We start from the raw sequence: 6195 nt of genomic DNA on the forward strand, positions 1-6195 counted from the left end.
CTGCAATGAACATTTTGGTACATGACTCCTTTTGAATTATGGTTTTCTCAGAGTATATGCCCAGTAGTGGGATTGCTGGGCCGTATGGTAGTTCTATTTTCAGTTTTTTGAGGAACCTCCATACTGTTCTCCATAGTGGCTGTATCAATTTACATTCCCACCAACAGTGCAAGAGGGTTCCGTTTTCTTCACACCCTCTCCAGCATTTATTGTTTGTAGATTTTTTGATGATGGCCATTCTGACCGGTGTGAGGTGATTACTCATTGTAGTTTTGATTTGCATTTCTCTGATGTTGAGCATCCTTTCATGTGTTTGTTGGCAATCTATATATCTTCTTTGGAGAAATGTCTGTTTAGGTGTGAGAAGTTTTTAATGCACAAAACATATAAGGTTTAATGCCAGGCACAATTTTAAATGCTTTACCTATATTAGCACATTTAATCCTCATGACAGTCCCTAGAGGAGATTTTCATGGACATCCCCACCTTATAAATGAACACATAGGGAAACTGGACAGACGTGAAGGTGGAGGAGGTTGTCCAAATCAGTGAGTGGCAGAACTGAGGTTTGAACCCAGGCATCCTGTGCCCAGAGATTGTGCCTGTAACAACGATCCCACCATGCCTCTCGAGTTGTGATGCTGCCAATGTTCTTGGGTGCCCATGAGGAGCATGATATAAAGTGCAATTCAGTAAAAAAAGAAGAGATAAGCTCTTTGCTCCAAGTTTATTCCAGACTTGAAGCAAATGTTTGTGATTTCGTTTAGGAGTTAGGGAGGGAAATTGGAATCCATCAAGGTACGCATCTATGTACTGAAATCTTATCTCTGCTGATTTCCTACCTCGTATGTCATGTTGCACATAAAATACCTCTGGACTTCTTTGTCCTCAGAAACTCTCACAAAGGGCAATTGATTTAATGACGTCAATTGATCAATCTTTGTACTGTAGTCTTATCACAAATGTTACAAAACTATTTTTATTGTGTTTCCTTTCGAGTAGCTATCGAGACAGTCCAGATCCACAGCTAATTCCCATTTCTATGAAACTTCCTCAGCATATGGTGGGTGTTCACGTCTAGACAGTCTGTCCATAAAACTAAACTTGAAGATAAAGGACGATGAATCTGGATCGTGGATTCAGTTCCATAAGCACCTCCTGTGTTCTCTTTTTTATTTGTAATTTTTGATTATGCTTGTTAATTATGAAAGTAATACATAATTGTCACAAATGAAAGAATGTGAAGATATATAAAGAAAAAGTTAATACTTCCTCAACACAGGTGCACACACACACACACACACACACACACACGGACATTTCTTTCCCTCCTAGCATACACAATAGTAACAGCCAAGTATTTATCTTTCACATTTTTCCCTATCCTAGTGAAAACATATACAAATATAGATACATATATTATTAAACACAGTGTACATTTTTATTTTAGAGTTTAATAAACTTCATTTTTTAGAGCAGTTTTAGGTTCATAACAAAATTGATTGGAAGGTACAGAGATTCACCATGTATCCCCTGTCTCCACACACGCATAGCCTCCTCCATTATCAACATCCCCCACCAGAGTGGTCCCTTTGTTACAATTGATCAATTGATGAGCCTACATGCAATGCGCCACCAGGGAAGCCCGTAATGTATTTTTTAACATAACAATATTTGCCAATATTTGACCATTTTGACCTATAAGATTGGTAATTTCATACGGTTCAATATACTAGCAGGTCCGTTGATATAGATTGCAATAATAATTTAAAATAAATGCATAGATGCACAAAATTCCATCATGGTTATTTAACCATTCCTCATGGAGAGTCAGGTTGTTTCCAGTTTTTGAGAGCACAGCAATACTGCGGTAAACGTCCTTCACTGTCTCTCTCTCTCTCTTTTTCAAACAATTGTTTACAGCTATATCTCACTTTCTTAGAACATAACTTGGCACATGGAACTTGGCACATGGAAGGTGCTCAATAAACATTTGTTAAATGACTAAATGAATGAAGGGGCTCTGATGCTGTCATGCCAGCTGTGTGACTCTTAGGCCACTCATCTGATTTACTAACTTGCCATTGGATGGGACCATGGGTTCTCCACAGCCCTTCTTATTCTTCTTCCGTCCTCCTGCCGTTCACTTCTACCAGTGGCAGCCAGCGAGAGTTTTTTTTTTATCATACTCACAGCTTCCTTTTTATTTCCTTCAAAAAAAGCTTTGTTGAGATATAATCCACATACCATACAATTCACCCATTTGAAGTGAATGATTCTGTGGGTTTTTAGCATATTCACAGATATGTGCAACAATTAGCACAATTTTAGAACATTTTCATCATCTCAAAAAGAAGTTTCATAGCTTTTATCTATCTCCACTCTATCCCTCCTCCGCCTCCATTCACCCTCACCCAGCCCTAAGAAACCACTAGTCTATTCTCTGTCTCTATTTTGTCTCTACAGATTTTCCCATTCTGGACATTTTTTATGAATTAAGTCATATCATATGTGATCTTTTGTGATTGGTTTCTTTCACTTAGCATAATGTTTTCAAGGCTCATCTATGTTGTAGTGTGTATCAGTACTTTATTTCTTTCTATGCTGAATAATATTCCATTGTATGGATATACCTCAGTTTATTTGTCCATTTATCAATTGATGGACATTTGAGTTGTTTCTACTTTTGGCCACCATTATGAATAATGTTATAAACATTCATGTACATGCTTTTGTGTGGATGTATGTTTTTTTCTTTTGGGTATATACCTGGGAATGAAATTTCAGGGTTATATGGTAACTCCATGTTTAAGTTTTAGAGGAACTGCTAGACTATTTTTTAAAACACCATTTTATATTCTCACCACAATTGTATGAGGGTTCCAATTCCTCCACATGTTTTTTTTTTCCTCTTATGGCCCATCCCATTACTGTCCAAGCAAGCTTGATTATGATATTTTCATAGCAGCTTTCTGAAAGCTCCAGAACATAGAGGATGCAAAATAGCATAGTGGTATGGACTCTAAAGACAAAAACCTTGTTTGATTCTAGCTTTGAGACTTTGGGAAGTTATGTATCCTCACTGTGTCTCAGTTTCCTCATCTATAAAGTCAATTCCTCCACATCTTTGCCAACATTTATTGTTATCTGATTTTTTATTCTAGCCATCCTAGTAGGTGTGAAGTGATAGCTAATTTTGATTTTGATTCTCATTTCCTTAATGACTAATAATGTTGAGCACCTTTTTATGTGCTTCTTGGTCATTCATATATCTACCTTGGAAAAATGTGAATTAACCCTGTTTTACCTGGATTATTGGTCTTTTTATTCTTGAGTTGTAAGGGTTCTTTATATATTCTGGATACTAGTCCTTAATCAGGTATACACAGGTTCCTTTTTACTGAAGTTCTCCTTGTGGTATTCCCCACTTTCTTCAACTCACCCTACTTGCTCTTGCGTGATGCGCCCACAAGACATAGAGGGAACCAGGAAGAAAGAGCTCCCTGTGTAAAAGTGTACAGTCTGCATGTTTTCAGCTGGCATTCAGGAGCATGTGTGCATATCTCCTCATCCTAATAGATCCTAGACCAATAAAGCCAGAACTGGTCTTTTTTGAAAATCACCTCATTGCAGAGAGCTGCTTATTGAGTAGTGGATTAATGTTCAAACCTCTTAGCTAATTAGTGTGGACCACAAATCACCCTTATGTAATTAGACTTGACAGTCAAATGAGAAGTCAAAGCAAATGTTTCAACTGAGTGTCTGCCCCTTAGAACCTTTGAGACAGCTGGACCGGCTGTTTTGTGTCTTCTCTAGTACAGTGCTGATAACTTCATGTTATGAGTAATATTTTCTATTTTGCACAGTGAATTACTTCATGGAAAAATCCAAGGATACTTTATATATTAAGGTTATTTTCTCAAGTCCTAAATGGAGATTTGATCTTGATGATTGGATTTTATTCCAGAATGAGATATTTGTGGATTTCTCTGATGGGAAAAGTCAGGAGTGGTTAAAAAGAAGACAAGACCAGTAGGACATATTAGTGGGGTAACTGTTAAGTTGCAAATGGAGAAAATAAAAATCACTACCCCAAAATCCCTCCCAATATTCCTTTGAAATCCTCTTAATAGATGGGTTATATCCAAATTGGTATCTGAAGCTGTTACTCCAAGGACATTCCTTTGGATAGATGCCTAACATTTGTCCTTTTATATAACTGTCTTTCATTACAAGAACAGATTGTGTAATGGTAATGGGTAAATGATAAATTTGGTTGTAATCACCAGCTGTTCAGAAACTGAGATATTCAGTCTGTGGCAAAATGAATATTTGCTTTTAATCTTGGTGATTTTAAAACCACCCTTTCTAAAGAAGACTGACACAAAAGATAGTCTTTTTAAAAACTGAGATATAATTGAAATATAATATTGTGTAAGTTTAAGGTGTACAGTGTGATGATTTGATACATTTATATATTGCAATATGATGACGACTGAGTGTGTTGGCTAAAACCTCTATCACATGACATAGTTTTCATTTTCTTTTGTGGTGAGAACAGTTAAGATCTAGTCTTTTTTTTAAATTTTAGAATTTTATTTATTTTTTTTATACAACAGGTTCTTATTAGTTATCCATTTTATACATATTAGTGTATACATGTCAATCCTAATCTCCCAATTCAACACACCACCACCTCACGCCCACCACTTTCCTCCCTTGGTGTCCATACGTTTGTTCTCTACATCTGCGTCTCTATTTCTGCCCTGCAGACTGGTTCATCTGTACCATTTTTCTAGGTTCCACATATATGAGTTAATATATGATATTTGTTTTTCTCTTTCTGACTTACTTCCCTCTGTATGACAGTCTCTAGATCCATCCGCGTCTCTACAAATGACCTAATTTTGTTCCTTTTTATGGCTGAGTAATATTCCATTGTATATATGTACCACATCTTATTTATCCATTTGTCTGCTGATGGGCATTTAGCTTTCTTCCATGACCTGGCTATTGTAAATAGTGCTGCAATGAACATTGTGGTACATGACTCTTTTTGAATTATGGTTTTCACTGGGAATATGCCCAGTAGTGGTATTGCTGGGTCACATGGTAATTCAATTTTTGTTTTATAAGGAACCTCCATACTGTTCTCCTTAGTGACTGTATCAACTTACATTCCCACCAACAGTGTGAGAGGGTTCCCTTTTCTCCACACCCTCTCCAGCATTTGTTGTTAGTAGATTTTTCTGACGATGCTCATTCTAACTGGTATGAGGTGATATCTCATTAGAGTTTTGATTTGCATTTGTCTAATAATTAGTGATGTTGGGCAGCTTTTCATGTGCCTCACGGCCATTTGTAGGTTTTCTTTGGAGAAATACCTGTTTAGGTCTTCTGCCAATTTTTTGATTGGGTTGTTTGTTTTTTAAATATTGACCTGCATGAGCTGTTTATATATTTGGGAGATTAATCCTTTGTCCATTGATTTGTTTACAAATATTTTCTCCCATTCTGCAGGTTGTCTTTTTGTCTTGTTTGTAGTTTTCTTTGCTTTGCAAAAGCTTTTAAGTTTCATTAGGTCCCATTTGTTTATTCTTGTTTTTATTTCCATTACTCTAGGAGGTGGATCAAAAAAGATCTTGCTGTGATTTATGTCAAAGAGTGTTCTTCCTATGTTTTCCTCTAAGCGATTTATAGTGTCTGGTCTTACATTTAGGTCTCAAATGCATTTTGAGTTTATTTTTCTGTATGGTGTTAGGGAGTATTCTAACTTCATTCTTTTACATGTAGCTGTCCAGTTTTCCCAGCACCACTTATTGAAGAGACTGTCTTTTCTTCATTGTATATCCTTACCTCCTTTGTCATAGACTAGTTGACCACAGGTGTGTGGGTTTATCTCTGGGCTTTCTATCCTGTTCCATTGACCGATATTTCTGTTTGTGTGCCAGTACCATACTGTCTTGATTACTGTAGCTTTGTAGTATAGTCTGAAGTCAGGGAGTCTGATTCCTTCAGCTCTGTTTTTTTCCCTCAAGACTGCCTTGGCTATTTAGGGTCTTTTGTGTCTCCATGCAAATTTTAAGACTTTTTGTTCTAGTTCAGTAAAAAATGCCATTGGTAATTTGGTAAGGATTGCATTGGATCTGTAGATTGCTTTGGGTAGTATAGTCATTTTCACAATATTGATTCTTC

General features: G+C 36.6%; 1 long non-coding RNA gene across 2 annotated transcripts in view; it reads left to right on the forward strand.

Moving 5' to 3' along the window:
- LOC102976472 (uncharacterized) overlaps positions 1–6195 on the forward strand; it is a 127814-nt gene that overhangs the window by 98388 nt on the left and 23231 nt on the right. The gene's annotated exons all lie outside the window — the stretch shown is intronic.

Source organism: Physeter macrocephalus, chromosome 9 (genome assembly GCF_002837175.3).
Source record: "Physeter macrocephalus isolate SW-GA chromosome 9, ASM283717v5, whole genome shotgun sequence".
Classification (NCBI taxonomy): Eukaryota; Metazoa; Chordata; class Mammalia; order Artiodactyla; family Physeteridae; genus Physeter; species Physeter macrocephalus.